This window comes from Mytilus trossulus, chromosome 4, assembly GCF_036588685.1.
Source record: "Mytilus trossulus isolate FHL-02 chromosome 4, PNRI_Mtr1.1.1.hap1, whole genome shotgun sequence".
Classification (NCBI taxonomy): Eukaryota; Metazoa; Mollusca; class Bivalvia; order Mytilida; family Mytilidae; genus Mytilus; species Mytilus trossulus.
In genome coordinates, this window is record NC_086376.1 from 583,790 (window position 1) to 607,689 (window position 23,900).

The 23,900-nt window shown below is 31.1% G+C and overlaps 1 protein-coding gene across 4 annotated transcripts in view; it reads left to right on the forward strand.

Moving 5' to 3' along the window:
* LOC134714450 (zwei Ig domain protein zig-8-like) overlaps positions 1–23,900 on the forward strand; it is an 88,809-nt gene that overhangs the window by 11,231 nt on the left and 53,678 nt on the right. The window contains exon 1 of one of the 4 annotated variants that reach the window (XM_063575692.1): positions 18,453–18,585. The exons of 1 other annotated variant lie outside the window; for it this stretch is intronic. The gene's annotated coding sequence lies outside the window, so the exon portion shown is untranslated. Of the gene's footprint in view, positions 1–18,452; positions 18,716–23,900 lie in introns of those variants that run through there. 2 more of the 4 variants (XM_063575696.1, XM_063575691.1) reach the window with 2 other exon arrangements.

The following is a 23,900-nucleotide window of genomic DNA, read 5'->3' on the forward strand; positions in this document are numbered from 1 at the left end:
AATTACAAATATAAGTTTTTCCTAATAATGTTGTCTTGTGTAACCAGAAACACAATCAGAAATAATTTACACATTCATTATTCTATGCAAAAAATGTATGTGCAACGCGAGGAACATTGGAATCCTCTACCTTTATCAAAAGTAAATAATACGATACTTCCTGTTATGTTAAGTTCATACATGTACTATTGAAAGTTTTATTCATTAAGGCTTTATTACTTTTGGTCGCTGTTAGTGGCTATTGATCAATCCCGTGTCCTCTGCACATAAATCGATACATTCGTTCTTCATTCATGGAAGCAAGATTAAAATACTTCGTCCAACTTTGTGAAATGTACTTATACAAAAAAATAAACTTCTGCAGTATAGTCATGCAGGGCTTCTTGAAAATCCTGGCAGTATAACCTCGTCTCTCTTTTTTTAAAGAAAACTTGGATTCTTTTTGTCAAATAAGTGATACTTCTGACAAATATAGCAACATCATGAAAATATGTGGAAAGTACAAAGTTTTAAACTGTTATTTAATACTCAAATAGTATTAAAACATTATGGTTAATTGAATTAAAAAAGAATGCTTTCAGATTCAACATAAGGACTTCGATGCAAATGCGTGTTTACATAACTTCAATTTCAGAAGGATTTAAATGCATGACATTATGAATCAGTTAACGGCTACTTCTAACTGTCGATATGTCTATTTTCTCATTATAAAAAAAAATCTGTAAGTAGACAAATTTAACGAAACATATAATATATACCATGGCAATCATTAGATAGTGAAGATTGATAGATGCTTTGATATTAAACACTATATTACTGTGCAATGTAATTACATGTCTAATTGAACACTCAAATTTTGGAAGCACATTTGACCAAGTTGACACAGGATATGACATATTTAAGAATTTAAAAGTTCTACTTACAAATATAAGTTTTTTGTACAATGATGTTGATTCGTGTAGTCAGAGAGACAATCGAAAATAAATTACATATAAATTCTTCTACGTTAAAAAAGCAACCTACAAGCTAAAGGCGGAAACCAATTAAACTTTGTTTTTCCATTAAAATTAAAGTTTAAGATTTTGGCTGTTCTGACAAGGTCATACATGTTTTAATTTACTACTCTTTTCATTCGTTTGGTTTTTATACTTTTGATCTTTAAAATATCTGTTGATGGTTATTGCAATGATATCAGATGATATTTTATGATCACGTGTCAAGTACATATAAATCGGTATCACACGTTTTTCTTAATTAAAACAAGCTTTAAATACTTAACCTATCGACAATAAAATTATACCTGTATGCACTGTATTGATAAAAAAACATAAAAAAAAAAAAATACGCATACAGGGTCTTTGTCCCCTTTATTTGGACTATGTTTGATAGTTGTCTCGTTGGATATCATACTATCTCTCCTTATCTTATATATAGCAACATCCTGAAATTAAATATGGAAAGTACGATGTATAAAGTTATAGTTCAGTACAAAAATAGTATTAAAACATGACGATCTTTGAAATATGCTACCAAGTCATGAATATGAAATTTGGGTCGATGACACTACTGGTGAAGTTTTAATTGCCCGAGAGTATCACCAGCCCAGTAGTCAGCACTTCGATGTTGACTAGAGTTATCATTGATGTGTTCATAATTATAAACTGACTGTCTATAAAACCTTGAATATTTGAAATACTTAGGCTTTTCTACCTCAGGAAAAGATTACCTTAGCTGTATTTTGCAAACACCTGCATACATATCAAATATACGAACATACTAATTTCGATGGTGACACAACATACCTCTAAAATATTATGTTGTATAGGACTATGTGTATACATATTACCATTCCAGAACGGTTGCAAATGCATTGCATCAATAAATAGTGGTTAATTCCTTTGACGTAACAGCTATTTTTGACTATGTATATTTTCATTGTACAAGAAATCTGTAGACAAAGATAGTGAGAGTTGACAGATTTAATGATAAAAAAAAATGCCCATAACAGACACTATTTATTTATCTGTGCAATTTATATCATAAGATTCAAATTTTGAGGGTTAATTTTACAAAGTTGACATGATATGAAATAATACTAAGAGTAGCATTCTACTAACATATATATGTTTTCTTTTTATAGTAGCGACTTTTTTCTTCTTCTTTTTTTTTTTATCTTTTTCCGTAACTATTTTGCCGTGAAACAATGATAGGAACATCGTTAAAACAATGCTAGATATGAGATGACTCTATTAAAACAAGGGTTAGCTAAACACACATGTTAAACCCGACTATTATTGTATAAATACGGGCACGAAAAACACATGTAATTTCAGGGTAACTAAGTGTTAAATTAATCAATTTCATGTATTATATTGCAATAAACGTCAAAATGTATATCAATTCTTCTCTATGTACAAAGGTATCTGCAAAAAGATAACATTACAACTTTGTTCTTTATAAAAATCTGTTTTTTTTGTAAATTTATTAGGGTGTAAAATCGTTGACCTGAAGTACATTGTTTAGGAAGCGGGGAGTAAAATAAAGGCAACAGTAATTTAGCGCTGTTCAAAACTCGTAAATCTATAGACAAAAAACAAAATCGGGGTACTAAACTAAAACTGAGGGAAACGCATTAAATACAAGAGGAGAACAATGGCACAACATTAGAATGTAACACACACAGAGCTTCTGTCTAATGATGTGTGCACAGTCAATACCTTTATATGGGGACGAAGTCCCCAATAACAGTAGAAAATTCAATAAAAAAAAAACAAATTCGGGAAAATTTCCCAAATTTTTCATTGTACTACTGAACTCAAAATCGTTCAATTTTTTTTATGTCATGTTTTGAAATCCCGGACCTGCGCAGAAATCTACAATGTATTTCCTTTTTTCGGTCTCGTTTGTACGAAACTTATATATTTATCAGTCTAGTATAAAATAGGAAGGAATGCAATATCAATTTAATTTTTTAATAATTCCTTGATATGAAAAAATGTTACCTGATGACAGCGTTTCTTTGTTTACATTGCATGTGACGTCATAACTTAAATAACGTCATAACTAAAATCCCTAACAATAGAACCAAAATCGGAAACGTTACGGTATTTCCGTTTCTTTTTTTTTTTACAAATATTTAAGTTAAAATAAAAATCATACAGACTTCGTCTCCATTTACAGGTAATGCCTGCCTCATATAAACCATATTAAATTACTATAAGAAGAATTCAATACTTATAAATTACATGTTTGGCTATGATAATGAAAACACGATTACTTTCAAGTTTTTCTTTTTTTCACCTATGCACTTTATTGTGGAAAGATTTGTCGTCATGAACGTTACAATTCATTTTTGAAATGATGGTCCATTCCAGAATGACGCGAGATTGTTGATCAATCAAAATAACGTTTAATAATGAAACATACAACTAGTGTTATAATACGATGTTGGCTGTTCTGTTAAGGTCAAACGATGTGTTTGGTATACTACTACCAAATGTTTTATTCATTTGGATTTTATTACTTTTGGTCTCGAAGCTAGCTGTTGATGGTTTTTGCAAAGGTATTTGATGATATGTATTTCATGATCACGTGTCATGTGCATATAAATCGGTATCACACGTTTTTTCTTAATGAAAACAAGCTTAAAATAATCAAACTAATCATTCCGTTGTTCATTGTACTGATATAGGCATACAGGGGGTCCGTGACCCTCTTTATTTTGACGCTCTTTGATAGTTGTCTCGTTGGCAAGCCTACCTTGATGTTTAAAATTGTAGTCCAGTACTCAAAAAGTGAACAATTACGGTCTATAAAAAAAGAACAATACTGTAGTAACTAGCAAAATCAACCTACTGACTTCGATGGTGACACAATAAACCTTGACATATTCGGTAGGATAGTACTACGTTACATAACGTTTTATGTAAGGTTTTAATACATTGCTTTATAAACCATAGGTTGATAGTGTCGATGTAACGACTACTTTTTATTCTATGCGTATATTTTCTCATTGTACAAGAAATATGTAGACAATGATAGAATAAAAACTATGCCAGTAAATTAGTGAAGATTGATAGATTTAACGATGAGAAATGTTCTCAAAACTAACATTATGTAACCATGCAATGAATTTATAGATTAACACTAGATTTCAGGGGGACATTTTACAAAGTTTTCTCAACATATATTTCTTAAAATTGTATTCTGCTTACAAACATATGTTGGTCTTTTGAAACAGTATTTTCTTTTGTAACTACAATATATACTGTCCTAAAAGCAATGATTGGAATTACGGTAAAACAATTGACTCCATTAAAACATTTTATAGTTGAACACGCATGAACACAACTATTATAAAAGTTATTAAGGATTGAGAATAGATATGCATAAACTGCATCTGCAGCATCGATTATAAACCAAATACCATTTCATCTAACCAATTAAAAGTTGAGTGCAGTATCTGGTATTAAGAAGGTAAAAAACACATGTAATTTCATGGCAACTAAGTGTAACATTAATCAATTCCATGTATTCTATTTCAATAAATGGCAAAAGTTAAAAATTACAATCATATTTGACATGAATGTATGATATTTAATCAACTGTAAGATTGTTTTATTCCCAATTGTTTGAGTGTTATCAGTAAAGTATTTAGAGTTATAAAGTAAAATGCGTTTTTCTATCATGCAACATTTTTTTTAGTAATTTTGTGCAGATAAATATTTTTTTTTGGAATATAATAAGTTTGTATTGATAAATTTGTTAATGAAATACTACAGCTTGTATTAGAACATGATGAATCGTTGGAATAATGTCAACAGGAATGTGTTAAGGGCATACTATACAGTTTTGATCCTGTATTTACAGTTTGATGAAAATTTCCATATAGGCTATTTATTGCCTGATTAAATCAAATATGTAAAAACAAATATTCCTTCATGTGCTATTTTTTTTTAGTTAAATGAGGTCGAAATTGTGTATATTTACTCAAAATTCGGATATGTGGCTGTATTTTCCCTTTCGAAAGAAAGCCATAACTTTTTTTGTTTAAAAAGATAAACATACATTGTAATTTTTTTATTTTTTTTTAAATTTGTATATTCCGTATTTTTAAAGTAGCCTAAAAAAAATTCGCATTATTTATTCAGAAAAAACTCATATTTATCAAATGGTCATGAATTGAGAGAAAAAAAACGTAATTTTTTGCTTTATATTTATCAAAATTAAAAAAATATATATATCAAATTTGGTCCTCATAATCTCCCTGCAAAATGAAACAAAATATCGTTTCAAACATAGGTATCGGACTTGTTTTCAAATTAAATTAGTTTAAATGATGAAATTCAGTCGGAAAAAATGCATCTTTTCCCAATATGTCATAGTTTGACGTCGCGAAAAATAACATTTTACGTTAGCTACGTCATTACCTCCCCTGTAACTATATCGTATGCCCCTAAGACAATGTGATCTAGGTGTCAAACTTCCACGCCTATTTTCTTCTTTGGTTTACTTTTCAAACCTAAATTCAACTTCTTTTCATGCTGTTTCAGCATACATTTTTATAATTTATGAATATTACACATTTGACGTAATATTTAATCTTTGCATCGTTTTGGTGCGAGTTCATATTCTTAAGAAATGTCGTTGTTTTGCTCGTTTCAGTCGTTTTGGTAACCGATTTGACTTTCAACGCAGTTGGTCCTTTTCTTTTCATCTGTTGGAATGATTTTACTTTGAATAAATATATCTGAAAATAATTTAAATGTATCTGTTATGCAAAGGTCCATTTTCTTATAATCTGTATTTCTAACAGGTTCATGTATATTTGAAAACATATCATAGTAGCAAAGTAACTGGTAAAAACTATAAATATGTGGTTATAAAAAATTTGATCGTTGGAATGTCTTCAGTTAAAATATTGGATAAACAGATTTCAGAGTATGCCTATAAATATATAAACTTGTAGGTAAAGAAGCCAACTACCTGTACTAATGATGTGTTAGGTACGCACACCAGCATCTAATTAATTACGTTTTGTCATTGAACTATTCTTTTGTACAGATTACAAATCATTGCCTTAATCTTATCATATGAGCGAGCACAGAATTATTAAAAGTAGTTTGGGCAAACATACCAGTAACTTGAAGATAATAATGAAAGTGTGTACATGTATGATTACCGATTTATGTCATGTTATTTACTATTATCTTAGCTAGTAAGCTTTCATTTTGGTTGTTGTACATGTATGATGCATATATCATAGTCTGTTAAATGATAACTATAATTCTCTATTTCCTTGCAGGGTTTAACCTTTTTGAGATCATTTAATCAATTCTTATAATATAAATGTACGATAGTGATATCATTACGGCGTCATGTTACAAGCTAGAAATGCAAGTTCGAAAAAACTTATTAAGGGGCAAATGCAATGTTTATAACTTCAAAACAAACAAAATCATATAATGCCAACTTAGACAAAAGAGCAAGGTAAGATCTAATGCAATTGCAGTAATACTTGTCTATTTAAATATAGCTCTGTATCCACTATCGACTCTAGTACTGATATGCAACTGGCTACTTTTTCACACCAGATCATATACATTATTTGTGATACAAAATTTATAAAGTTTAGTGATTATAACAATTACATAAAAAAAAAACTCGTTTTTGGTTAACTCTTTGTAGTTCTTAAGATGTTTTTACGATTAGTTCGATCACTTACTGAAACCAAACACTTATTTATAAATATTCGAACAATGTTGAAATGTTTGAACATTTAAAGAGTTCTGAAAAAGAAACCTTTTTATACTTGTAAATCGTTATTTTTGTTTAAATTATTTATAAAAAAAAACACAGCCAGAAATTGGAGACTCAGCTTTTTCTCTAAGCCGATTATAAAGAAAACTTAAAACATAGATGATATCTCACTGTAACAGCAACAATTATATTGAAAGATATTATTTAAAGGATGCATTCAAAGATGTACTTGACACTGCTTGTATTGAAAAAATCGTAAACATATAGTTTTCATGTTTATTCTTGAGGTAGATTGTTTTAATAAATGCACTTTTTAGCTGGGAAAAAAGTCATGACGTCTTCCTCATTGGTAAGCAATATAATTCCACAAACAAGACGTGTTTCAACTCAATGCACTAAAAGATAAGGAACAGATATCAAAAGACTCCATTTATCAAATGTTAAAACCTTTATTGTTGTTTGCTCTACGTCAAGTGACAAATACTGTATGCATGTTCAGAACAATACATTGAAAGAAAACAATTGAATTTATTCCTAACTTCGGAAAGGCATCTAAAATCTTGAAGCTTATTATCCCCTTTGGCTTTTCACTTCTCTCGTAGTAAACAGAGATATAAAATACCAATAATACATCCGAAACACATAAGTTAAAGAGAAACTGACAACGCCATAGTAAAATCCAAAGACGACAAATAACAAAACAATACATACTTATCTTTAGATTTAGAAACACGCACCTCACTAGGAATATTTATAAGTGACTGTCTGGATAAGCATATCCTGCTCCATAAGTAGCACCCGTCAGGTTGTTTCTGGTAACAAAATATTCGGAGATTCATCTCACTGGATATAATTAAGAAACAAAAATTCGTTAGTCTTTTATTTTGGAAATCTGTATTATCAAAGTCTTACTATAATAGGTATCAAATTAACTTAAATGAATAGAAGTGATGTGAATATCAGATAACCACTATCAGACGGGCATACACAATCTTACAAACACTCAATTTACCTACTAGAATTATAATAGTTGAGAAAAGTTTTCGTAACAACAAATTACTTTAAACATAACTTACTTTTTTTCAGGGGTACACCGATTTTAGTTGAAAGTATGGTTGCCACTATTGCGAACGTACATATTGAATGGATATCCTACCTTAATTTATTTCGTAGATCTTGTTTACAGAGTCCGTAAATCAAAATACGATTAAAAATAACTTCTCATTGCTTTCGATTAATTGGATTGTTCTTAAATGTTATCAAATTAGCATTAGAGATCTTGTATTTCTGTCTTTATAGGTTCTAACATTTACATTTATCTATAAAGTTGTATATGTAACAAAACATGTCTGTCAATTAAGAGATAACTCAGTGCATTTATATGTCCTGTATTGAAAACTTGGTCTTACATCCTATTGATACAATGTACTTATATATTTGAAATGCAGACGTTCGTGCAGTTACTTAGATTTTTTATAACGTCTTTACACTGTTTGATGTGTACTGATAAATATTTTAGTCTGGAAGAACTTAATTTATTCATGAACTGCAGATGGCTCTGTGTGGTTCGTGTTACAGTGACTTGTCCGTTTGTGTTGCGCTCTAACTTTTGCAAACAATTCAACATTCTGACAGGACTGCAATTTGTTTTATCAAACCAAACTGTTCAACTGTCAGAATTTTGCACTAATTATTGACTCAAAATGTGAAAGTGCAAGGTGATAAAATAAAGGATACTTGCAATCCTATATGGTTTTCGTCCACTACAATGCTGTTCTGAAAAATCGGTCCAACAGTTTGTATAGATATTTTGTGTCATTTTTATGCTAAAGGTGCACTGTTATAATATTGAATTGCTATAAAAATTTTCAAACTAAGCTGTCATATAATTTTTCTTTCGAAAAGTCTTCCATATTCATAAGAATATTTAACAACTTGACTGTGGTTTTCTACAGTAGTTTGTTCAAATTTCTAACCAGTTGAACAGTTTCGTTTTAAAAAAAAACAAATTGCAATTTGGTAATAATTTTGAATAAGTTGCAATAGGTTGAGAGCAACACCAATACTCAAGTCACAGTTATTGAAAGAGTAGAACCATTTTGATTTTTTACAGTGTGTTTCATATTTTGTGCTGTTAAACCACATGCAGTCAACGGTTTGTGGGGATTAACTGCGCAAATACATGTTCAACCCCGTCCTATTTTTGACAGCCTTTCCCGTTTTTACGACGAGTCATTTTTTCCTTCGAAATGATACACATGTTGTTATTACGTTTTTCTCATTGTTGAATGCAGTACAGTGAAAAATATTTGATTTTTAAACATTCACTTTGACTTTTGGTAGATTGTCTTCTTTTCAAACGTACAGTATTTTCTCACCTTTTTTTTTATCTCGGTTTAAAGTTTATGATGTACTATACTATTGATACTTATAAAATGGTATTGTACAAGGTCAGACTTTCGAGACTGTGAATAACGTCTTTACACAACATCTGTTTCATGGAATCCTGAAAAAAATACTTTTTTGTTTCGAGAATTCGGGATGACATCCCTTTCAATTTTCCAATTGCCAATAACTTGTTCATCTATACATGGTTGTCTTTTTGTCTTTATGACTAGTTCTTTTATTAGCAGAAAAAGCACATCTCCTCTTTTTCAATAATACTCTCGAAAACATAACATTGTCCTAACTATGAACCATTAACATGAAATCAAGGTCAGATGAACCTGGTGCGGATCCAGGATTTTGAAAAGGACGGCGGAGGGGCCTGACAAGCCAACGTTTGGAACGATACGTGTAAAAATTCTATACATTCATTATATGTAAAGCTCCTTATTAAACTAGGCCTCCGGCCCCTCCCCAAAATAAAAACCGCCTCTGTAAACCTTAGATTTTTTTTTTAAAACATCTTTTAATTTTGTTGTTGTACATGTTACCAAGGTATTTCATATATAACATCTTCAAATAGATTATCAAAACTGCATTTTTGTTAGATATTGAAAAATATTAAGAATTTCTGCCCGAAAAAGTAATAAGAAGGATATCTGTTTTGGGGTTTGCAAATAAGTATCCATATTATCATAATAAATCCATTTAAATTAATGAATTTCCTTTTAAAAATATTAAAAAAAATCCAACTTGCTAGATTCGCAATATAGTATTTTTTTCAAAACTGTTTTTAACAGCAATGCGTGTAAATGTGCACAGCTTTAAATATATGTTCCCTTACATCATATATATGAATATAAAACTGTATCATTTATATTATTAAGACAGGAATATCAAAATCAACAACGTCTCTCAATGAATAAAAAATATAGGACAAATTGGCTAACAGCCATATCCGAGCTTTGCCAATTTAATGCGATCATTAATGTGATTGTATTGTCTTTCCTTTTTTTGAAACGTAGACGTGTCTAAAAGTCCTTAATGAGGACCACGTTGACGGAAACAAATATTACAAATACATAAAATATTTATAAATTGTGTTATTTAGTAACTATACCCACACCGAGAAAGACACGTTCTGTGACACGCTATAAAAATCATTTACAAAACATTTTATGTTTTTTCCATTAAAATTTTATAAGTTTAACGACTTCAATCGCAGAAAATGTAGAACGATTATTACGACCACTGACACACCAGACAGTACCCCACAGAGGGGAAATATGAGCAATCTAACTCTTAAATACATTAGTATCAGATGTTACGAATGTATTGAACAGTTTCCATGCTGTAATAGTTTCATGTAGTTGATCTGGTTAGAGAGAAAACCATCTATCCATTCTCTACAAAGCTTTTCCTCATTCTTTTCAGTTTGATAAACTTCGCAAAAATTGTATTAAATACAATAGCTAAAATAAGAAAAGGGTCGCTTTTGTTTGATATTTAGAACTACATGTATATCTTATATTGATAGATATGTAATTAGATCGTGAAGGGTGTTCTAGCATTGGCACATTTTCATTCATGTAAAATCATATACTTTTAAAATGGTGTCCTTTAAAAACAAATGCGTGTAACATGCAGTTTGGAAAAATAAGCTTCGCTTAACTTAAAGGAACTTTCTGGAATCCTTTTTGACGTCAGAACTATAAAAACTAGGTTCTTAAATTAAAAGATGTATCCAATAATGTGTTATCGTTGTTTAGTCTGCAAATACTAACACTTATCCAGATCATTTTATATTTCGTGTAGTCAAATAATTACTGACATTTAATTCTTGTTTTTTTTATGATTTATTTTATTAGTGTTGACTCCCTTTGCAGTTTTACATCCATAGTGTAATTTATCACTGTGCTCAATGGGATTTGATAAACAATTAGTCAAATTATGACAAGATTTCCGTGATCGCGACACGTGTTTCTGGAATAACATTAAAATAAAAAGGTGAACTCAAGACAGGAAGTTTAGAAAGCAGAAAGCCGAATAGACCGATAAAGAACGCCAAATTCTCGTGGAATGATGGTCCACTAGCAATTACCAGCGATATAGACTGAATGTGTCTATTGTCGCTTTCTGTCATGTTTACCATCACCAAACAAATTGCAAAATATGTACAAAAGCATAAACTGTTGGTGTTTTTTTCACGTGGTTATTAATATTTTATATAATCGTGCATGGTCCATACTACTGAGTCTACCATACTGGATGAGATATGAAAATAGTACCCAAAAGTGCAGTTAAATAAGAACATAACAGTCATGTATAAGCATTTACTATATTGAGATACGTTATTCAAGTCAACATTTGTTCCCTTTTGGACAGTGGTTAATATCTAACATGTACCATCAAAGCATTCGATAATGCATTATCAATTAAATTCAAATAGAAAACTGTCATGTCAGCAAAATTTACTCTTCACACTTTTGTAACACAGATGCATGCAATACAATTAATGATTCTTTTTCATTATTTTATAAATTTGACACTGGCTATTCATTCAGGATGTGTTCATGATAGTCGTAGAACTGACCAAAACTGTCAGGATTGTAGAACAGTTATAAATAAAGACACTGATAACCATTCAGTGCTATGATTAACGTTGATTCAGCCACACGAGATGTTAAAATAGTCAAAAGGTACCAGGATTATAATTTAGTACGCCAGACGCGCGTTTCGTCTACATAAGACTCATCAGTGACACTCATATCAAAATAGTTATAAAACCAAACAAATACAAAGTTGAAGAGCATTGAGGATCCAAAATTCCAAAAAGTTGTGCCAAATACGGCTAAGGTAATCTATGCCTGGGATAAGAAAATCCTTAGTTTTTTTTGAAAAATTAAAAGTTTTGTAAACAGGAAAGTTATTAAAATGACCACATTATTGATATTCATGTCAACACCGAAGTGTTGACTACAGGGCTGGTGATACCCTCGGGGACGAAACGTCCACCAGCAGTGGCATCGACCCAGTGGTGTAAATAGTTATCAAAAGGAACCAGGATTATAATTTAGTACGCCAGACGCGTACTAAACAGTGCTCTAAATTAGTTCTAGGTAGAACTGTCGGTCATTTTTAGGTTACAACTGTTCTAGCTAGGACAGCTTCCCTGACAGATTCTGACAGATTTGATGAGAGGTTAGAAGTGATCTCTACTGTAGGAAAGTATTAACCGAATGTATAGGTTTTTTTTAACGACATTTACTTTATTGGGATAAGGTATTTAAGTCAATTTTGGTTCCCGTTTAGATAAATGGTTAGTATATCTAGACATAAAAGGCATTCTATAATGCAACTTTCAATCAAATTAAACAAGAAAACTGCCATATCAGCAAAGGCTCCATGTTAACACTTTTGTGTGATGCACTTACACGGATGCATGCAACATTAATTAAGTATGTGATCTCGATAGAACTAAGTTTTGTTAAAATCCAAGCAAGGAATATTTCTGTGGAGTTTTCGTGGACAGTCTACAATTGTTGACCAAGATAATAATTTATTACAAACATATATAATTCCTATAAAACAATTTCTTTGAAAATCCTACCAAACAAAAGATGTATTTGAAAATCTAATATTTTCTGACAACAAATAAGTTTTGCCCACAATTCACTTGGCATCATCTTTTTTTTTAAACTTAATATTGTTTTTGTTTAAAAAAAACTAATATACAAAGATGATTCTCAATTGAAGTCTGTATCACATTTGCTATCGAAATTGTTAAAAAGAATGAAGGAAAATTCAAAGGATAAATCAAAGACTATTACTACAACGATATGATACAGCTAAATTTTCTGAACTAAATAGGTCGAGTACACGAAAACCAGTCCTGAAGAAACTTTGTTTATTCATAAAACATATTAATAATTGGGTTTGTCCTCCTGGCTTGTGACTTTTGTAACCTCTCTCCTTGTTTTATATGTATTGTTAATAGTTCTAGTTGTTATCTCTACTTATCGCATGCGTTGGCTTCATGAGAATTAGGATATAATTTTACATGGAGATATAGGGTATCATCAGCGTCAATTACTTATCAACCATCTTTATCCGAAAGATATTCTATATAGATAGGTCTATGCCTGTTTAAAAAAGGATCGGGATGACGATCATTCTAGTTTTGTGTAGAGGAAACGCACGTCTTGCGCACTAAATTAAAAACCTGGTATATTTGATAGTAAATACTCGTATGTTTCTCTGTCCTATATGTTCTCTCGTTTATTTGCATTGTAGTCATGTCATGCAATGTTGTCATTTAATGTTATTTTAAACTTTGCCATAACAGCGGGAGGTTTCACTACCATTTTGTCTTTTAATGTCCTGTACAACGTCATTAAAATGGCCTATGTTATATTAAAGTTCGTTGCTGTGTGTGTTACATTTTAGTGTTGTCTTTCTATTATGTCACAATTCTACTCTTATATTTGATGTGTTTCCCTGTTTTAGTTAGTATGAATTTCGCACAGCGGTATACACAGTAGTCTGTATTTCTAACAAATAATAATGTGTTTTCTGGTCATCAAACAAATAAATTCGAATTAATTTTTGCATCCTGGAACAGGTCTTTAAAATTTAAAGATATAACAGTACTGTGTACAATAACTATTTGTTCACGGCAATGAACTGACACAACTAGATGTTGCATGGCATCCCGATTTTTCTGTGTTTCTCGTTTTTTTCGGGCATTTTTGTCATTCTTCAAACAAATACATATCTAAGCAACCTTATATACTGTTTTCCCAAGTGGTGAACATTTTATATCTTCGTGCATGTTTCGTACTACTGTGTCTCCGTAATTGGTGAGATAGAGAAATATCACCTAAATCTACATCACCAATTACATACTTGAGAGCATGTTGAAAGCCATACGGTGACCTACATGTTTGTATAGTTGTTAGCTTCCATGTCATTTGGTCTCTGGTTGAGAGTTGTCTCATTGGCAATTATATTACATCTTCTGATTTTTATATGTATAGACATTTCCGATATTGAGATAAGGTATTCAAGACAACATTTTCCCCTTTTGAATGCAATGTTAATTAAATCCAAGTAGAAAACTGTCATGTCAGGAAAGCTTTTGCACACTTTTGTCTGAGGCATATACACTGATGCATACAAAACAATTCATAGTCATGGTTTGTCATTTTTTTCTTGAAATTATGACACAAGCAATTGATCCAGGATGTGATCTCAATAAAAAAAAAAGTGCTTTGTTAAAATCCAAGCACTACAAATGTAAGTATTTCTGTTGTCATTGTCATGGGAAGTCTACATTTTTTGACACAGATAATAGTTTCTGACAAGCAAATCATAGAATATACTAAAATGATTTTCTTTGAAATTCTAGCAAAAGTAGATGGTTCTCAAGCTTTTAATTTTATTTTACAAAAAATAAGTTTTTAAACAACAATAAATATTGATATCAAGGATGATTTAATATGTGCATTTAACATGCATAATTTTTAGTTAAAATTCTTACACGAAAAAATGTTTCTCAAAAGAAAGGCGAAAGATACCAGAGTGATATTCAAACTCACAGTTCGAACATAAACTGACAACACCATGGCTAAAAATGAAAAATGACCCACATGCAGACATAATGTTATATTTTCTACAAAAAACAAAATGGTATCACATTCTTTGTCCAAATTTCTAATCAAAACAAACCAGACTAGCCTGGGGCAGACCTTCCTTTTACAGATATCAAGGCTGTGTATAAAAATGGCAGTTTTAACTTTTTTACGACATAACAGTTGTAACACAAACAGACAAACCGTTAAGTTATCGAATTTGACCACCAACTAGCCAGTGGGGTTCTGATAAGGAAAATAAAACATTGATAAAAATGTATTGTCTGCGCCATATAAACAGCAAGCAAAAAATCCAAGAAACAAAATGAAGATTTGGTATATCATGCGAAAATGTCATTTTTAGCCATGGTGTTGTCAGTTTATGTTCGAACTGTGAGTCGTTTGTGTTTTCTCTTATTTTTGAGATATTGAGATAAGACGTGGCACGGTACTTGTCTATCCCATATTCATGTATTTGGTTTTCATGTTACATTTGTTATTCTCGTGGTGTTTTGACTGATGATTGGTCTGTTTCTGTGTGTGTTGCGTTTCGGTGTTGTGTCGTTGTTCTCCTCTTATATTTAATGCGTTTCGCTCGGTTATGGTTTGTTACCCCGATTTTGTTTTTTGTCCATGGATTTATGAGTTTTGAACAGCGGTATACTACTGTTGCCTTTATTTACGACTGACTGCTTTTTTTTACCCCCCCCCCCTTTTTTTATAGTTGATGTGTTTCCTCGGTTTTAGTTTGTCACCAAGATTTGTTTTCTCTTTCAATTTATGACCTCTGAATACCAGTAACTACTGTTTCCTTTATTTTTCTTTGGTAACTGACATATGTTTTCGAGCATATAAGAGATGGTGACAACATATTCATAAGCATTGTTATTAATCCATCTGTTAGTGTAGTGTTTGCCTAGATATCTTCTGTTGTTATTAATCCATCTGTTAGTGTAGTATTTGCCTAGATATCTTCTGTTGTTATTAATCCATCTGTTAGTGTAGTGTTTGCCTAGATATCTTCTGTTGTTATTAATCCATCTGTTAGTGTAGTATTTGCCTAGATATCTTCTGTTGTTATTAATCCATCTGGTAGTGTAGTGTTTGCCTAGATATCTTCTGTTGTTATTAATCCATCTGGTAGTGTAGTGTTTGCCTAGATATCTTCTGTTGTTATTAATCCATCTGTTAGTGTAGTATTTGCCTAGATATCTTCTGTTGTTATTAATCCATCTGTTAGTGTAGTGTTTGCCTAGATATCTTCTGTTGTTATTAATCCATCTGTTAGTGTAGTGTTTGCCTAGATATCTTCTGTTGTTATTAATCCATCTGTTAGTGTAGTGTTTGCCTAGATATCTTCTGTTGTTATTAATCCATCTGTTAGTGTAGTGTTTGCCTAGATATCTTCTGTTGTAATTAGTGTCGTTTGGTTGTTACAATTTCGTGTACGTTAAACACGCATCTTCTTTGTTTATAATTCCATGCATCATTAAACTGAACTCTAGAATGTATATTTTAAAATATTATGATAGCTACACTATTTTATTATAATCCTGGCATATTACATTATAAACCTGGTACCTTTGATAACAATTTACTGCTACTGAATTTCTAGCCAAGGTCTTAAATTGCTTACTTAGAGAACTATAGTTTACTTTCCTGTAATAATATAACACGTCCTTGAAACTTTGAATATAAAGTAAACCATGATTGATTTTTCCAAAGGATTGTTGTAGTTTATTGCTTTATTGTGGCTATGCCTTTTGTATGCTAATTTAACATAACAACTATTGACATTTTTACTTATCGTGGTAACATTATACGGTTTCGAATTTTAAGTGTTGGTTCAAATACTGATTTGATTACATGATTTTAAAGTAAATCGAATACATTCATTTAAAATGTTGTTATTTAGGAATTAATGGATGTCATAGTGTTTAGAGATGATTAACTTCCAATTGTACACTATTTAATGTTACGAACTACTTTGATACATACGAATCTATTTTAATACTCGTTTAAATTAATTTACATCTCCTTTTATAACATGAAGTAACACTGTTTAAATTGACAAACACGTTTTCGTTTTTAAGCTTGATACAGTCAGTATTAAAAAACTGTGAGTTTTAATTGGCTCATTTTTTTCTTATGAATCGTTAGGCGCAACACTTATTTAGTGGACAGGACAGACAGAATTGACAAGGAATAATTGGTATGAAAAAAGTGATGATGCCCATCTAAGTTGGAAGAACATTTCGAGCAGCTTGCAAGTCATCCTTTTCATGAACTGACAAAGTTTTTTTCAGGAAGATTTGCCTGCACATAAACCTGTTTTCGCCGAGAGTATCACCTCATGTACTTCTGTGTTTACATATATTATTATTGATAGGGTCATACTTAGAAATATAAGCTGGTTACAAAAGGTTGATTTTTTTAAATATTAAGTTTTTTCTTCCTCAGGAATAGATTACCTTAGCTCTATTTAGTAAAATGTTTGGTCCTTTGTTCTTCAATTTTGTACTATATTTGGCTTTTTTTTTTTAACTTTCTTTTAATTGAGCATCTCTGAAGAGTCTTTGGTAGTCGAACCACGGGTCCGGTGCAAATATAAAATTTGAGTTCTTTGGAATCTATTAAGTGTTCATATACAACAATTAGGTCGATGCCACTGTTGGTGAAATTTTTATTCTCCGAAGGTTTCGCCAGCTCAGTAGTCAGCATTGTGCTGACATGATTTATCATTGATATGGTCAAAATTATAAATCAACTGTTGCTGCTAGGTATCAAGGAGATTATATAACCTCCTTGCTAAAATGAACTAAAAAATGTAAGTCTTCAATAGTGGCATCGAACAAAATGAAAATAAGTATGAAAAAAATATATTATGAAATATAAGAAGGTTATTATTAGGTAATATGGCCGACCGCACGAAATTCATTTATCATTGGTGAGTAAGTTATCGCTATATGTTTTCCCCAATCCATAATAGTGGTCACCAGACCTTATCCTGCCTATGACGGAATTTTTTTTCCCTTTTCACACAATTCATTGACTCTAAAAATATATGCATCAGAATTTTACCGTTCTTTTGATTGACCATTACCCGTGTGTCTCCTAGAAGTAGACAATATTCTGAATTAACCCTTCAACATCTCGTCTATTTTGTTCTTTTAGAGATGGTCCAAATTACACGACATTTCACCCGGTCAATATGACCCTGTACTATATTGCATGTCTTATTAATTGAATTTATTGCATAGTTGTTCTCGTCCTGAATGAGCATGAGAAATGCGTCAATAAAAAATCAATCAAATAATAATCCGTTTTTTTTCATATGGCTGTGTTCGTTCAAAATCATGATACTAAACAGAACAAAAACAAACATAGAAGCAGTTACACAAAGTCATTGTTTTTCTCATAATTCTTAAACTAATAAAATTTCCTAGTGAAATGCTAAAATAGTTTAACCTTGTTGGAAAAAAAAGTAACAGATCTTACACTGAAGTTATCAATGATATGAATACATGGATTCAATAAAGTGATATTATTCAAATAATTGTAAAGCAAATCCGATAAAATCCACTCATTTGATTGACGTCTCTATGTACAACCCACAGACGGCCACACGCGGTTACCTGCAATAAGATTTTTAACGCCTCAAATGAATTTTATCGATATTGTTTGTTGATTGGCTGTCGGTTGCAGAAGCAGAAGTCCCGCGTGCAGTTGTCGTGTGCTGCTGTTAATCAGTTTTACTTTATAATCATTACAGTTCGTAGCAATATTAAGATCCATGGATTTTTAAACAAAGGTGAATAAAAAGTTATTACTGTTAGGTGAAATTTGTGTAACCGGATTACGTATGTAATTTTTCTCAGCTGGATTTTTACCTCAAGTTTCATATACATTGTATATCCGTTTTTAAACAACGGGATCTTAAGGTATGTTTACTTATCAAATAATATTGAGATACAGACCAGGTGAAAGGAATTAGAGAAATGTGAACAATATTTGAATAATTTGTCACCTTTCAATGCTTTTAATGAGTTTTTATTAAAATTTCAATACTGATGAAATTTGAGTATTCTTTTAAACGTAAAATGACATATTTAATGGGTTAGAGTTGGTTAATTGAAATTGAAGTCTTAAATTGTAAAATATAATAATTATTGACAGGAATTGAATGCATCTAGCACCTATGAGGTTTTAAAGGCTAAAAAATCAATCTAGAGAAATTATTTATGGCATTGTTCAAGTTATTTTAAATTGAATTTTACTTAATGTTAGAATATGCTGAATAAATACTTGGTACATAATCATTGACTTTAGTGTTATAATTTGAAACTTGCGTTTAATTTTAATAGGTAAATTACAATTGCATATAATACATGTCAAATAAGATTGATTGCATATTTAATGGAATTTCGTTATAGATTGGGCTAATAAATTTATTATAAATAAAAATTCCTGTGATCGACAGTCGTTCTATTTTTAAATTAATTTAGTGACGCCAGCTCAGCTTGTTTTTTCTCCTTAAGAGGAAATTGACCACTTAATATTTTAAGATTTGCACTATATCAGTCCGATATGAATGAGAAAATACTACATTGTGGGAAACCTTTATCGTTTTATCAGCTCTTACAAGAGGTTGTTAAATGCACTTCAAATTACATATCTGACTTAACTTATTCTGTAAGTACACTTGTTCTTATTACTACAGTGCCAAACTTCTAGTGTACTAACCGTAACTTTTCCTCACAATATTACATTGACTTTAAAAAAAAAAAGCAAAGAAATAAAGTATAACACCTTTTCGTTTATTTCATTATTTTAAATTTGTACAGCATGCTGAAAGTAAACAAAAATGCTTGCAATATACAACTTAATTAAGACCCCAACATATGCAGAACATTAAACGACGGTCTTTAGCATACTTGCATAATAGTTTTATAATGCATGTAATTTAAGGGGAAATATTGTATGAGTAACACTATCTGGGTGTAAATATGTAAAAGATCAACATATGAATACACTGAACGATTCATTCAGAAGGACATTGACCATACCAATAGAGTATAAAACGTGTTATCATCATAACATCATACATGTAACCTTAATCTGCGATTAAGAAAATAAAGAAATTGAAAGAGGGTCAATGTATGCAAGCAAACAAATAATGCGCGGAATATTTTATTTTTACACCCCTAAATACTACATAAATGTTTAGGTTTTTAAAAGTTTTATGTATATTTTCCATAAGTCCCCATCAAATGTATTACCTTATTTACATGAAGAGGTATTTTTATGACCAAAATGTACATGCTACATGTAATGCATTTTGTTACAACTAAAATTGTGAATGGAAATGGGGAATGTGTCAAAAAGACAACAACCCGACCATAGAAAAGACAACTGTAGTGTATGCATATGCAGTGCTTTAGTATAGATAAATTTTTCATGAATGTGAAATAAGAAAACAATATAAAACTTTTAATGTCAAAATACACTCCGTGCCTTGAAATTATAATCTGGTTGCTTGCTCTAAAGTGCCTTTTCAAACAACTAGCCTCCTTTCGGTCCTGCGGTTCAAGCTGGTAAAATGTCTTATTTCTCTTGTATTTCTTGTTACGATTTTTTTCTATTCCTTAACAATCTTGCATAGCTTATTTCACCAAGGACCTAAACTATAAATACAGAATAAGCTTTTATATCGTCATGTGAACCATTTTACACGAAGAAGTATCAGAGCTCCAGTATCAGAGAAATCTCGTCCACATAAAAAAGATATTTTGTTTATTTTCTATTATCGCTTTGCTTTGTAAAATTTTATTTTTATTAACGATTTTTATCAGATGATCATAACTGTCACTATAAAACCATCAGAAGGGTTTTTATAAGATAAATGATTATAAATATAAATAAAGTAAAGTATTGTAAAAGGTGACGACATAAAACTTAGGAATTTAAAACCAGTAAATATACATTTAAAGCTAACTATGTGAAGCAAATATTTGACGGTTGAATAATAATTAACAGAAAGAAATAGTTTAATTTTGTTTTCAACTCAATCCTAATACAGACATTCTTGGACATGGCAATTGTTACAAAAATATATAGTCTCCCAAAAAGTCGCTGTCATTTTCTCGAAGAAATATACAATCCATTGTACATTATCACGTCACCTTCACATAACAGTATAAATAGATGTATTGAAAATAAAACGATTGCCCCTGGAAATGAAACGTTCGATACAGAATTGTGTCTCAACAAATTAATACATATCACTATGATGTCTTTGACTATTTCTAATGGCATTACATTGGAGTATACTAATCTGTACGTATCTTGCTTAAAGGCGATAATAATGATATATTGACTGGTCACTAAGTCAATTATCGCCCTATTAATAGGGGAGATAAGTCATGGTAATATCGCTTGATTTGTTTGGCCTCAGAGGAGGTTAATAGGCTTCAAGCCAGCTGTCAAACTCGTAAACAGAGATTTTAAATGAAATGAAAATAAATCTGACAAAGCAGAACATTCAAACGGATAAGCTAGCTTGTTTATAGTCATTAGCTACAATAGCAATTTGTACAACAAACTTTGATTAAACGAGATTAATTTCTGCTTTGTTAAAAGTATCCGGGCATGTAGGAATGCGAAATCTAAATGTCTTCCTTGAAGCCTTAATTTACTCAATACAATGGTAATTTTATCTCGAAATAATGTTTTTACACGTCACTTTGATCGTTCTGAACATGCTTCTAAAACATTAACAATACAAGTGCAAACAAAGAAATTGTTTTCAAGTTGATTAGTGTATATGTATTTTTTATTCAAATTTTGCCATTAAGAAGAAAAAACTTGGGGATATATTATATATTCACTGCTAACGAGTTTTCAGTGTAGGAGGTCTTCTCCATCATGAATAGAAGTACACATAGTATTATTTTCTACAACCTGACATTTCTTCGTCGAATGCAACTTTTTTACTGGGCTCTTTTTGTATTAAGGGTTTGTTCAATGATTTAAGTAATCAAATCAAAACAAAGCTGAAATGAAATGCTTTGTAATAAAAGCACGTTGTAATCAGATTTTGGCCTCGGATTACATCTTTCAAAAATAATAGAATCCTGTATCTATCAGTTCTGACAGCGTTGCAATCAAACACGCCATTCGTCATCCTTAAATATAAAATGGCTGCATTATCATCAGTTTCATTGACTCTTTGCCCGGAAGAGAAGATTTTTACAGTGACATTTGTATGTATTACGTTAACAAGAAATGAGTTTTCTTCTCTGTTAATGCTCTCGCTAAGCGATGTCAATTTCTAGCTGAAATGACATGAAATATTCCTGCAACAAGGATAACGATAAGATATGTATATGTTAATAGTTCGTGGCGGGCAGCAAGCCACCGACCTCAAACATTGTACTTTTATACCACTATTGGAAGGATTGATGGTTGGAGGCAGCAAGCTACCGACCTCAAACATTGTACTTTTATACCACTATTGGAAGGATTGATGGTTGGAGGCAGCAAGCCACCGACCTCAACCATTGTACTTTTATACCACTATTGGAAGGATTGATGGTTGAATTTATTTATGGTTTGTGGCTGTCAAGTTCCTTACATCCGAAAATATCAAACGGGTTCCTGGCTCTATGCACTCGTTTTAAGTTTCTCTCCATAGAAGTTTATTTTGTTATCAGCCCATAGACATAATTTAGTCATGTGACCGTGACGTCATCAACGTTTTGTCGTGGTTCTCTACGGACTTGAATGAAATTCAGAATTATTTAATTCATAAGAATTGACTGTAACATTTTGCCTGTCTATTCGAAATAACATAAAAAAAAAATATGGTACATACTGTTAAATAACCCGCTACGCGCGTTTTTCAGTATGCACCAAATTGTTTATGTTATTTCTTTATAGACAGAAAAAATATTAAAGCCATTCCTTACAGAAAATTTGAACGTTAAGCCTTCAATTAACAAAACAAAGATACCACCCTTCATTCTCTGCTTCTGCTTGAAGATTTAATTTCAATCCTATCTAAAATAAATCAGAAGTAATTGAAAATTACTTATTACATAATATAGGGCAAATGTAGGAAATTATATAAGAGCAAAGTAAATCGAAAATTATACACAAAAGAAATAAACAGCCTGAGTTCTACGTTTACAGATCCTTTACTGTATTATAAAAGCGTAAACATGCATGTCAGAGCTTAAGTGTATTTAATTTTTTGCTATACTGTACTTGGGGTGTATATAAAGCTGTTCCCTCGGCCCGCTTTTAATTTTGCAGCTCTATTTTACTAAATAAGTTGAATTTAACCTCCATAATTATACCCTATCCTCCAGAGTGCAAAAAGTTCGCAGACAAGTTTTTAGTTTTTACTAATTCAGGAAGTTTTGTTTTCCGTGTTCCAAATGCGAATTTAATATACTATTGTGCAACAGCCTCGCAACAGCATAGACTATTTTATCTACTTTTGATAGTAACTTTAGAAAGCTTATTGCCGAATCTCGTGTCGCTCGTGACAAAATCGTAAGGGCTATTACATAGTATGTAGACTTTTACCAAGACGAAAAAGCTGTATAACCCTCGTAATTTTAGACATACGAGTGACGTCAAAGGTGGCTTTTCAAATCTAATCAGAGCAATAAGCTTCATAAATACTTGCATGCTAGCTACACATAAAACAGGGAAAACATTTATTAGACATACCACAAATAACTATATACGTACATAAACTTACTAATAAAGTGCTTCCGAACAAAAGGCTTTCTAATACAATACAGCAATAATCAATCATTCTATGTGGCTTTGTTTGGAAAGGTCTGTATCGGAACCTATTGGGAATCCGTCCGCGTATAAATAATGCAATACTTGTTACTATTCACTGCTTCTTAAATCTAGAGTGTTCTATACTGCAACGAGGTTCCTAAAACCATACATCACTTATACATAATTAAATGTAGTTTTGCACGAATAGTTAGATTATCGACAATGTGAATTATTCAACACATAACTTTACTATATTTTTATCTGAATGTATTTGATACATATCTCACCTACTTATAAAACATTAGTTAAATATTAATGTCGATCTTGATG